Below are 13,571 nucleotides of genomic sequence, written 5' to 3'. Positions count from 1 at the left end.
CCACCATACATTTCCCCATCTTATCCCTATACACTATTTTACTTGCATTAAAAACATCTTTTCTTATTAAATATGCCACTCTTTTTCCAAGTCTTCCATCCCCATTATTATATAAAATATCCCCTTCCCAATTCTTTTTATAGTCCTTCATCACACTCTCCTTCCAGGGCGTGGACGGCCAATGCAAACACCGATGGTCTCTCAAGGATACGGTCAGTTTTCGCAGGTCTGTCAGGCTCCACTCCCTGGCCTCCCCCAATCTCCCCACTTCTCCACAGGGACAGGACGGCGGTTGGAGGGGGAGGGTGAGTGTGACATGTGTCCCGAGCTCTCATCAGCGTCGCCCTGGAGACGGAGCAGGCACACCTGTACCTGCTCGTTACAGGCTGAGCGGTCACAACTGCAGCCCATCAAGACCTGGCTTTATAAGCAGCACCAACGAACAGAGAGGTGAGAGATGTCTCCAAAGACCCGGCTAACGTATCTCTGTTGTTCCCTCCAGTGACCACCAGCCAACGGCATACACGGGCTACACGGACCAACACAGCACTGCACACTGAGAGAGAGAAACGAAAGGAGAGAGAAGGCCGAGCACCGAGCACCAGAAACCCCTCACGTTGGCTATTTTCCCCTCACGATGGTTAATAAAAGCCACCCTTCGGGGAACTCACCTTGTGTAATTCTTTACCCCATCACAATATGTACAAGAAGATTGCTCAAAAAGGACATAATGACATAAATTAAAAGCAAATATCATTTTTTATCCTAAACAAGTAACACTACAGTTCAATAGTAGTCTGTAGTCTAATCTGAAGGGTGAACTCAAAAGACATAAATCATACAACAAGGTCATTTTTGAAGATTAGAATCCAGTGTAAAAAAAAAAACACACAGAAAAAACATCTCTTCATCAAAGTTATTTCGCCATCATATGGACAACATTTAAAGCATAACCAATAATTATTATAAAAAATAATAATAAGCACTATGCACCCATTTTTAAGGAAGGTTGTAAATTAACTAATTACTCTAGCCAATGTTGTCATGTCATGTGACAAAAAAACGAACTACCCGAAGACCTGAAAGATGAAATAATCAATTCTCTTTCCGGCTCAGACTTCATTGGGTTAGCGTATGGGTCTGTCACGTGATTAAGGAACGAGTCAAAAACCCGATAGACCCAAACTATGAACTAATCAATTCTCTTTCCGGCTCAAGACGGCATTGACTGACATAGGTGAATTACTACTAGCGGAACAGAACCTATAGAATATTGTGCATGCGCGACTGAACGAATCAACTCCCGAGACAACTCGTTCTTCCAGGGTCACATTAAAGATTTGTTCAAAATGATTCATGACACTTTTCCACGGAATGTTGTCTTTGTTAAAAAACTTTTTTACTGTTTTAATTCTCATGCTTTTCATTCTCAACCATGGATCTATTAGTCCTAATCCTCCATCTTCCACCTTTCCGATGAATGTGTTATATGCAATTTTAGATGGCTTACCATACCCAGAAAACTTTAAAATCATAGTTTTTATTCTCTTACATACCCACATTGGTAAACTAACAACACTTAAAACATACCACATTTTGGATAAAAAAAGAGAATTTAAGACAAGTACCTTCACTTTTAGAAACAGTACTCTCTGTTTCCAAAAAGTTCATATTTTTTCCATTTTGTTTACAGCTTCATCCCAAATTATTTCTCTAATTTTAATTTCATCATATCCAAGTGTAATGCCTAAAATTTTTATATTACTTTTTGAAATCTTCTTTCCAATCTTAACATATTCAATTTTTTCCTTATTTACTTTTGCACCTGAACCTCAACAGTATTTATCAATAATTCCCATAACTTTTTCAACACTATTAAAATCTTTTAAAATAAGAGTATTATCATCTGCATAATGAATGTTTTTTTTGTTCTATGACATTGTCTTCTATTAAAAAACCTTTTATTTATTTTTCTCCATTTATTGCTAAACCTAACGGTTCAGCAACTAACGTATATAAAATAAAGCTGATAAGGGACATCCTTGTCTTATAGATCTGGATATTCCTATGAAGTCTGTTAAAAAAACATTTATTTTAAAACAATTAAAAATATCTGTATAAAAACATTTCATCCACTTTATAAAATTATTACCAAAACCAAACTGTTGAATTAAATCAAATAAATATTTGTGCTCAACTCTGTCAAATGCCTTTTCTAGATCTATATTGATTAAAAAACCATCACTCTTTTTCTCTTTTATGTACCAAATTAAATCTCTAATGCTTGTTACCGTATCTGATATATCTCTTCCTAATACGCCATATGCTTGATTAGTCGTAATGATGTGGGGAACTACTTTTTTAAGTCTGTTCGCTAAAATCTTTGCTAATATTTTATAATCTGTGTTGAGCATACTTAATGGTCTGTAATTTTGCAATTCATCTTTATTCCCTTTCTTTTTATAAATTATTTTAATCATGCCCTTCTTCATACTCTCACTCAATTGTCCATTCTTAAAGATGGCTATGAAAAGATCTTTCAAAATAGGTATTAAAACATCTTTAAAAACCTAAAAATTCAGATGATAAACCATCTAAACATTTTCCCATTACTTAATTTCATTTAGCTTCATTTATCTCCTCTTCTGTTATATCACTATCACACATTTTTTTATCATCCTCTTTTATTTTAACTTTGATTTGATTTAACAATAATTCTTCATCTTCCTCATTAACTCCTTTCTTCTTAAATAAAACACCCCAAAAATCCTTGACCGCTTTTAAAATCCCTTCTTTATCTTTTATATTTTTACCTTCCATTGAAACATTCTTTATTAAATCAGCTTTTTGTCTAGTCTTTTCTGCATCATAGAAAAACTTTGTACTTCTTTCTCCTTCCACTGTATTTCTTATCTTACTTCTTATTCTAGCACCCACACATTTGTCCTCTTCCACTTTTTTTAAGTTTCTCTTCTAATATTACTATTTTCCTAATATACGTATTTCCTTCAGTTATCTTTTTCATTTCATTTTCCCATTCTTTATTTAGTTCCCTTTCTTTAGCTCTTTTTGCTTTCTGTATTTTTTTAGAACATTCAATAGAAAAACTTTTGATATCTGATTTTATATTGTCCCACCACACACATTGCTTCATCATATAAAACATCATCTACACTATTAATAGTTAGATTTTCCATTTCCATTTTATACAATTCGTTTTTTAAAAGCTGTGTATTAACCACGCATACAACTGGTCCTCTCTCAACTCCACTAAAATCCATGACCACTCCCGCTATACATTTTATAAAAAACTTTTGAAATAAAATGCTCAAATCTTCTGTCACATAAAATGAAATCTATTCTGCTTTGTTTTAAAATTGCATTTACCCACTGTCTTCTCGAATATTCTCTTTTGACTCTGTTTCTATCTCTCCATACATCTACAAATTTATGTTCAGCCATCATACATTTCAATTCTTTTCTTCCAACATCAGCTCTATACACCATAAAATCTTCAACATCTATTCTTTCTAAAACAGTATTAAAATCTCCTATAACAATGACATTCTTCCATCCATTAATCAAAACACTCAACTCTTTAAAAAAAAGGTAACTCTTTCCATATCTTCATTTGGAGCGTTTATATTACATGTTATTTCTTCTCCCCTATCCATAATTTTAACAGTTAAAATCCTTCCATTGTTATCTTTAAATAAAACATTCGTTGATTCTACTACTCCCCTTCTAATTAGTATTGCCAAGCCTTTTTCTTATTTAAATCATTACTGTACCATATTTCTCCATCCCAACATTTTTTAAAATCAACTATTGTTTCATTCCATCCAGTCTCTTGTCTACATAAAATATCACTTTGTTTTGTTAAATTCATTATATTTTCAAACTTCAGGTTAGATGACAACCCTCTAACATTAATTGAGACCAAACATAAATTACTCATAATGAAATAAAAGAAAAAACACAAACCAAAACAACCCATCATACATATGCGGTCTCTCTTAATATCTAGTAAATTAGATCTACTTTATCTTCATTTAGCCTTGCTCTGTCTTCTCTTCTTAACTTTTGTTTCTTTAATACTTGTTTAATATTTATTTGCGGTACTCTTATCATTTTAAGTCTTCTGTTCATAATGTCCGATGTTCTACTTCAAGCTCAAGGTTAATTTCATCAGTTTCCTCATCGCTTACCTCCTCTTTATTCCACCCAGCTGCAATTTCACTCGTTGTTGCACATTCCTTTTCTTTCATTTGTCCATCATTAGCAATTGTTTGATGTGTCTCAGTCTCCATTGTATGCACTTCAATTTCTTTATCTGCGTTGTCCTCTCTCCTCGTGCAGTCCTCCTTTTCTTGCTTACTTAAATCCTCAGAAATCCCATTCACCTCCTGTGTTTCATCTTTCCTTCTATTTCTGCTTGTCTCCTCCATGTGCTCCTGCACCTCTATCTCCATTTCTGTATTGTCCTCCTCTTCAGATTCACACGTACACCTCATCCATGTCTTTTCACAGCTTTGGCACCGCAGGGCTTGGCAGTCCCACGCAAAATGCCCCTGTTCCAGACATTCTCTGCAGGTATATTGAGGACAGTCCTTTTTTTCATGCTCTGTGCTTGCACATATTCTGCAAGTCTTTAGCTGGCCGCCATGAATTACTCTGAAGTATTTCTGTGTCAAATCTCACATTGTATGGCAGAGTCACAATGTCCTGTGGGAATTTTATGACTGTATGTGCACTCGCGCCTTTGATAATTGCACATCGTTTTGTCTGACAGTACATCTAACGGCAGCGCGCTGCACCTGCCGCCACTAAATTACAATATATTTGTCCCATATTGTCATTAATATACATACTGGCTTCAACTTGGACCGCTAAATAAATAGACTGCTATTGTAATGCAAGTATGAGGGTTAGATTATTTAGTGTACAGGTCATTTCAAGAGTGATAAGCAAAGTGATAGAAAATATTTATTTTAATGCATTTTAAATGTTTAAAAATGTGGAAAACACTCAATGCATCACACCATCTCCTGACTGCATTATTATTTGTAAAATAGGGACTTTATGGAGAGTGTGTATACGTTTAACCGTTTATATTTCATTAATTAAAGAAAATTAACAAGTGTCTCAGCCCTCAAGGGACTATTTGGCCAACAAGCTTATTCCTGCTTGAAAAGCAAAACATTATTGATAGTGTAAAAAAACTTCAACTTTGAAACACATGCTGATTGATGGACTAGCATTACTCAACATTACTCACTACCTTCCAGCAACACTACATTCAGTGAAGGTAAAATAGTAAAAAAAAAACATAATAATAGTTCATTTTAATGGAACCAGAAGCCGAACCGGAAAATTAAAAAAAAATACCCAACCTAATTATGAAGATCTGTACACTGTAATACATGTTGCATTTTGACATGGCCAACCTTTAAATTAAGATGACAGTAAGTAATAAACAGTATTGAGTAGTTGAGTATTGTGCATTTTTCCTTACCACTATTTCTTAATAATTGTTTAATGATTTTAATGGAACCGGAAAACCAGAACCGGAACCGTTAGGTGGAACCGGAACATTTCTAACGATTCCCAACCCTACAGATATTTTCTCTGGATCATTAACAGTCATTGTTAGCGTTGCTTCTTTTTTGTAGTCTCTCTGATATTTCAATTGGCTTTTTATCTTTTTCATTGTCTCATTTCTTTGAACTGCTTCTCGTCTTCCACCAGTATAATCTCTTGTTTGTTTACCTTGACTTTTATATAGCTCTTCTGTTCCTCTACTCCTTACATCCATTCCATTCTTCTTTCTCCTTGTGGCAACCATTGCCCATGTTTCATTGTCATCTTTATCCTTTCCATGGTCCATTTCATTGTTTTTTTCAGTGTAGTCATTGTCCTCAGTCTCTTGGTCTAATATCCATTCCTGTTCCGTAACTGTAATATCCGTCATTATGAAAAAATAAAATCCCAGACAGTAAAACTGTCTGAGGTTTAAACAAAAAATAAATTAAACTTATAAACTTTAAGTAATTATCAAAAGAAAACACAATAAAACATAGAAAAAAATAGGGGAGAGCCTTTCCCTCCCAACTGCCACCTCGCACTTCCTGGATCGTACCAACTCAGGGCGTGCTCAGGTTGGTGTGGCCGTAAGCGAAGACTCTCCGCCTTTCTTTTGACAGTCAGTTTTTGTAGTGTTGTCTGCATTCTTTGAGGAATCTTACTTTCCTTCTTTTGAGGTACTGCTTGTTGCTCTAACTTTTTCTCTTTTTTAGTTCCCACTAGCTTTACATCCTCTTCATACTCTTCCTCCTCTTCGTCTTCTTCATCCTGCTTCTCCTCCTATTCTTCCTTCTCCTCCATCCTTTCCTCATCATCGGCCTCCTCACCAGCTGTTCTAGCTCTCTGTCCCCTTCCAGCTCCATCCTGTCCATTACCGCTTTTTTCCTCCATCTTTTGTAACTTCCATGTCATCCTCGCTCACTGTGCTTTGCTTCTCTGTTTGATCGTCCTCCCTCCTCTCATCGTCTTCACTTTGTTCACCCTCCTCCTCTATCACTCTCTCTGTTTGCTCTCCACACTCCCTTGCATAGTGGCCCACCTTGCCACATGAAAAACATTTAAACTCTGGGCATTCTCGAAACAAATGCCCTGTTTTAATGCACAACCTGCATACACGCACCTGCCTGTCATGTATCACACGAAAGTACTCTGTGCCTCTTAATGTTTCAAATCTGGTTGAATATGGGAGTGAGCGAACTTCATCAGTGAACCGGACTTTTAAGCATCTCGTTCCATCTAAAATATCAGTTCCTGGCCATACCCGGCGCTTAATGGCAGACAGTGGTTTAACTCCCCATTCTTCCAGCTTTGCAAAAATCTTCTGGTCTTCCAAATAAACTGTCAGGTTAATAAATGACCCTACCATTTCATTGTTCACTATGTCTCTGGCGTGCACCATTGCTCCTTTTACTAACACCGTCCATCAGTTTACTCTTTGCCATATCATCCTATTCTTATGCCTGATAGTGATATCTTATATTCTTATGCCTGATATCTTAGGCCCAAACCTGCTTAGCTTCCGAGATCAGATGAGATTGGGCATAGCCAGGTTGGTATGGCCGTAAGCGAAGGCTGCTGCAAAGAGAGGGCTATTTAAAGATCAGCCACTCTGATCGCCAGTGTATTGTATACATTTGGCAGAAAACCCAAAAGCTTACAGCACCTGGTATTCCCAGGCGGTCTCCCATCCAAGTATTAACCAGGCCCAAACCTGCTAAGATTCCGAGATCGGGCATTGACTCTTTTTTTTTTTTTGCAAGATTATTATATAAATTGTGAAAATTTTCCAAAAAGCTTACAGCACCAGTGCATTATATTGGGCATAGCAAGGTTGGTATGGCCGCAAGCGAAGGCTGCTGCAAAGAGAGGGCTATTTAAAGATCAGCCACTCTAATCTCCAGTACATTATATAAGTAGGGAAGGAAACCCAAAAGTTTACTGCACCTGGAATTCCCAGGCGGTCTCCCATCCAAGTACTTAGCTTCCAAGATCAGATGATATTGGGCATAGCCTTTTTTTTATTATCAAAAGTATCAAGAAGTTGGGAAGTCGTGGCCTAATGGTTAGAGAGTCGGACTCCCAATCGAAAGGTTGTGAGTTCGAGTCCCGGGCCGGCAGGAATTGTGGGTGGGGGGAGTGCATGTACAGTTCTCTCTCCACCTTCAATACCACGACTTAGGTGCCCTTGAGCAAGGCATCGAACCCCCAACTGCTCCCCGGGCGCCGCAGCATAAATGGCTGCCCACTGCTCTGGGTGTGTGTTCACAGTGTGTGTGTGTGTGTTCACTGCTCTGTGTGTGTGCATTTCGGATGGGTTAAATGCAGAGCACAAATTCTGAGTATGGGTCACCATACTTGGCTGAATGTCACTTCACTTTCACTTTCAAATCACATACAATTTACATTCAAAATAGAGTATCATAGCCATCAAATAATTACATAAACACAAGAACTTGTCTATCCCATCACCAAGAATTTGCATACATTTATACGTTTAATTATCATGACATTTTTCCCTTTTGGTTTAGAAATTTTTGCTTAAACCTCCGTCATCCACACATACAAGTCCACATCCATTAATGAAAACTTTTTCAAACACATCTTAGCTCAGATATTTCCACATTAGAAAGACATTCTTTCTCATCACTGTTTTAAACATCACATTAATGTCATTTTTTCCCCTTCAAAATATGCCAAATTCCTTCTTGCCCAAATTGCATATCTTGCATGACTTAAAATGTAATTACACAAATTAACCTTCCAATCTTTACAATTATTACATTCACCAAATAAAAACATTTTCCTCCATTCATCTCCTTCTATCTCTTTTCCCCAGTCATCCTTTATCAATTTTTTCAGTTTTTCATGAAATATATGTCTAGCTCTTTACATTCAAAAAATATATGCATTAACGTTTCTGTATCAGTTTTACATACGTCACATTCTCTATTCGCATTCTTACTAATTTGATGAATCACCACCTTTGTGTATATTTTATTATGTCTTAATTTAAATAAGTTTTCACACTCCAGTCCGTTATACTTCACACTTAAGTTCTTCCATATGGACTTTACATTAAATCCTGGAAACAGTTTTTGCTACACAGCTTCTGATGCAGGCACCTTAATATCCTTTTCCACAAAAAAGTTATATATTGTTTTCGTCGTTACATCTGTCAGACATTTCTTTTCACCATTTTTTCCAACAATAAACATTTCTGGCATTCCCCAGTTCCCCCGGTTTAGCTGTCTCTCTCTCAATCATTTCAACCCAAATCCTGGGCAAGCTTGTTTTAATATTTTCACATACAGAATCCACTTTTGATTTTTCAATTTCGTCATCCCATTCCAACACGTAGTCATAAATAGCTCTATTTGGCATAAAACCTTTCACATATTCATATACCATATCCTTTACTTGTCTTACTCCCGCTTTCATGTACAGTCTATTATAAAACATTTCCCCATTCATTCTTATCTTTGGATTAAGAAAAAGTGGCTGCTTGTGTATTTGATTTATATTTTCACAATCATATTTCATGTCCATTACAAACTCTGCCCATGCACTAAATACTTCTTGATAAAATAAGGGTATATTTTCAAACATTGGGTTCTTTAAAGCCATGAATACCCCTTCTTCTCCACATCCACTACTTTTATCCAAAAAGTCTCCCATGAAACCTTTCCATCCATACTGCACTTTATCATATAAATACTTCTTCATTGTTTTCACTCATTGTTTTTCTTTTAGCCTCTAAATCAATCAACTTTAAACCTCCTCCTGTGTAGTCTGCTATTAATGTATTTTTTTATATTTTAACCCCTTTCCCTCCCCATAAAAAATTATTAAGCACCTCCTTCATCTCATTTACCACCCAGACTGGCAAGTCAACTGCACCCAATACATAATTACATTTAGTAAGCAGCAAGGAATTAACTACTATTACTTTACCCCTCAGTGTTAATTCTCTTAATTTCCTAAAACGTAGAACTTGTTTTATTTTATTTAAAATCCCTGTCCAAGTAGCATCTCTTGCCTCTTTTGCATTAACTCCTATATTCACTCCTAAAATCCTTGTGTATTCTTTTGTGACTTTAAAATTATTTTCACACCCGTCCATATCTATCCCTCCTATACTCATTATTTCAGATTTTTCAATATTAATTTTTGCTCCTGACGCGTTTCCATATGTTTCAACATGTTTCATTATTCTTTTTATACTCTCCATATCTCTTACAGTAAATGTTGTGTCATCTGCATACTGGTGAATTAAACTCAGTCCCCCATGTGGTACTGGAATTCCTCTTATTTCCCCATCTCTCTTTACCAGTGTCGCTAGCGGCTCAACTGATATTGAATACAGCATAGCAGACAGCGGACATCCCTGCCTCACTGATCTTTCTAGTGGAAAAAGATTTGTTAAAACACCATTTACTTTTACACAACTTTTTGCATTACAATATAATAAATTTAACCACCTCAGAATCCTCTCCCCAAAACCAAATTTCCTCATTGCTTGTTCCATAAAACAGTGCTCTACCCTATCAAAGGCTTTATTTAGATCCATACATAAAATCAAACCTCCTTCCCTATCATTAACCATACTATCCACTACATCCCTTATTGTACATGTTGTATCCGTAATTTCTCTTCCTGGTATACTGTATGCTTGATTTGGCGATATTATACTGCACACTACTCCTTTTATTCTATTGGCTATAACTTTTGTCAAAATTTTATAATCAGTGTTTAAAAGACTTAAAGGTCTATAATTTCCCAAATTAAGCGGACTACCTTTATTCTTATATAGAATATTAATTACCCCCAAACTCATTGATTCTGGTATCTCCCTTCTTTCTTCCATACTCCTGAATAACTTAATCAGTATAGGTGCTGAAATATCTATGAATGTCTTATAGAATTCATGCGTTAAACCATCTGATCCTGGACTTTTATTCGGCTTTGTTTGTCTTATTGCTTCTTTTATTTCTTCAATACGTATATCACTGTCACACATAATTCTTTCTACATCAGTTAAACTAGCACTTACAGCATTTAAAACTTCATCCACACATTCTTGTTTTACATTTTCTTTCTTGAAGAGTTTCTTATAAAATGATTCTACCACTTCTATCCTTTCTACATAATCTGTTACCTTTTTCCCTTCTTCATTTTCCAACTCTGTAATATATTTTTTTCTCTGTTTTTTTTTCTCTAGATTCAGAAAGTACTTTGTGCACCTTTCCCCCTCCACCGCATACTTCCTTTACTTGTGTCCAATTTCTCTTCCAGATTTATCAGTGGAGTCTCCAGAGACTCCCTCACCTCTTCTCTTCTGCTTTCCTTATTCTTTACGCTTTCTTCTTCTTCTTGGTGCCTTGTTCCTTGTTTTTTCTTTTCCCCATCATCCACTTCACTTTTACCCCCTTTTTTGGTTGCCCCTCCATCTTTCTCTTCAGTCATCTGTACTCTCCCGATTTTCCCGTTACCCTCCTTTAAACTTTCAACAACATCTCTGCTGCTCTCTTTCTCAGCAGTCTGTTGTCCTGCTGTTAAATCTCTTTCACTCCATGCATCCCCTCTTTCCTCTTCCTCCACCGTTAAACTCTCCTCCGACTCTTCATACAGGTCCACAAAGCTTCCCACGCTATCTCCTTCCTCCCGCTCTTCAGAAATTTTGCATACGCAAAATGCAGTTCTCATCCTGCAAACACTACAGTTTCCCTCATTGCATTCCCTCACATAGTGGCCCTGCATTCCACACCGAAAACATTTAAAGTTTGGACAGTCTCTCACTATGTGTCCAGGTTGAATGCACAGACAGCAAACTTTAACCTGTCTGTCATGTATGATTCGAAAGTGCTCAGTTCCTCCCAAAGTCTCAAACTTTGTTGAGTATGGCAGCGATTTAACAGTATCTGTGAACTTGACTTTCAGGAATCTTGTTCCATTAGCAATGTCAGTCCCTGGCCACATCCCCCTTTTAATAGTTGAAACTGCTGTCACTCCCCTTTCTTTAACTTTCCCTTTATCTCCTCATCTTGAATATAAATCGGCAGATTTAGGAATGAAACCACCATCTCATTATTGCTTATTTCCTTTGCCATCACAGTACTATTCTTTATCTTTAGCCCATCCAAAATTTTGTCTTTTCCATTCTCTTCTTTCATTGTCAGTTCATATTCTCTTGGATTTTTATATCTACAATCAATTACCACTCCACAATCTTCTCTTACTTTTTTCAGTAGCTCCATCATCGTAATTCTGTCTTCCCCAACAATCTCCACCACCACAGTTAATCTCTTATCATAGTTTTGTCTTCTTGATTCATCTTCATTTTCTCCCATATTCCATTTGCCTTGTCCTTTGTCCATGTCTGTGTTATCAGACCGTATCATTTAGCAACTCAAAATAAAAAAGATAAGATTTGAGGAATAAAGCACAAAAATCTTCTTTTTTTAAAAATAAAGATATCAAAACAAACCAAAAAGTCTCAATTTTTCTAAAAAACAATTACTCTTCACGTGCTCTCTGCACCAATACTTCCGCTTCCAGATTCGCTCAATTGCGCCCTCAGGTTGGTATGGCCATAAGCGAAGGAGGCTGCAAAGAGAGGGCTATTTAAAGATCAGCCACTCTAATCGCCAGTGCATTATATAAGTAGGGAAGAAAACCCAAAAGCTTATGGCACCTGGTATTCCCAGGCAGTCTCCCATCCAAGTACTAACCAGGCCCAGACCTGCTTAGCTTCCAAGATCAGACGAGATTGGGCATAGCCAGGTTGGTATGGCCGTAAGCGAAGGCTGCTGCAAAGAGAGGGCTATTTAAAGATCAGTCACTCTAATCACCAGTGCATTATATAAGTAGGGAAGAAAACCCAAAAGCTTACAGCACCTGGTATTCCCAGTCGGTCTCCCATCCAAGTACTAACCAGGCCCAAACCTGCTAAGATTCAAAGATCTGGCATTGAATCTTTTTTTTTGGAAGATTATTGGATAATTCATGAAAAATCCAAAAGCTTACAGCACCTGGTATTCCCAGGCAGTGTCCCATCTAAGCACTAAACAGGCCCAAACCTTTTTAGCTTCTGAGATCAGATCAGACTGAGATCAGATCGGGCATAGCCAGGTTGGTATGCAAAGGGACAGATTGCAAACTGAATGTAATTGCAAAATGTTGGTTGGTAAACGGAGTTGAAAGAAAGACGTAAAACAACAATAACATTATAATATAACATTTTAACATCCTTAAAAACAATTAGAAAATGTACAGTGAGTTCATTTCAAAGCATGGGATAGTCTTAGGCTACAGCCTACACATCAAAAATTAAAAGAACCTTTGCTCTTACACAAAGGCTCTTTCTGCATGTTAATGTTATTAAACAGTCATTACATATTAGGCCTATATAAATATATATATATATATATATATATATATATATATATATATATATATATATATATATATATATATCAATGTATAAAATATAAAACTGGAAACAGTGCAGCCATTTACCGTGACATCCGGCGCAAGCTGCGGTGGCATATTTTTGCCAGTGTTGCCAGATTGTAAATGTCCAAGTATCGTACCAGAAGTTCAAAATTATCGTATTTGGAAGAAAATTATCGTACACGAGTCAAAAGAGTTATTTATCTATTCTAAACCAACTACATTTTAACACGACCTGCAAATTACCACAATAGATAAGCCGTATGGTTGGATAGAAGCAGTACAACAAAATACTATCCCATTATTTTCAGTGACTGTCTGTGTCGCGGCGCATATTAAAACATATTAAAATGATTTTAACACTTGCTTTGTCGCGTCCAGTGTAGGCGGAATTTAGCTGTTGCGGTGTGGCGCAGTTAACTCATAACTACACATCTGAGCCGCTTTCATTGGAAGACTGCGTGTTGATGTTGATGTTGAAGGATTTCTTGCTGTCATGGACCGCAACATAGTGCTCGTTGGCTTCAAAGCAGGGCACC

At 36.7% G+C, this 13,571-nt stretch overlaps 1 protein-coding gene, 1 long non-coding RNA gene and 1 other non-coding gene across 3 annotated transcripts in view; 2 read left to right on the top strand and 1 right to left on the bottom strand.

Moving 5' to 3' along the window:
- LOC132097345 (uncharacterized) overlaps nt 1–7,971 on the top strand; it is a 433,761-nt gene extending 425,790 nt beyond the window's left edge. Inside the window, exon 2 of the long non-coding RNA XR_009422723.1 lies at nt 7,911–7,971. This is a non-coding gene — a long non-coding RNA (uncharacterized LOC132097345). The remainder of the gene's footprint in view (nt 1–7,910) is intronic.
- LOC132097344 (uncharacterized) overlaps nt 1–13,571 on the top strand; it is a 404,710-nt gene that overhangs the window by 168,368 nt on the left and 222,771 nt on the right. The window lies entirely within an intron of this gene.
- On the bottom strand, nt 12,263–12,381 carry LOC132098284 (5S ribosomal RNA). The gene has a single exon (XR_009422853.1). It is a non-coding gene; the product is annotated as a 5S ribosomal RNA (ribosomal RNA).

Source organism: Carassius carassius, chromosome 21 (genome assembly GCF_963082965.1).
Source record: "Carassius carassius chromosome 21, fCarCar2.1, whole genome shotgun sequence".
NCBI classification, from domain to species: domain Eukaryota; kingdom Metazoa; phylum Chordata; class Actinopteri; order Cypriniformes; family Cyprinidae; genus Carassius; species Carassius carassius.
The sequence above is the reverse complement of the archived record's forward strand: the minus strand, read 5'-3'. Positions and strand labels throughout refer to the sequence as shown.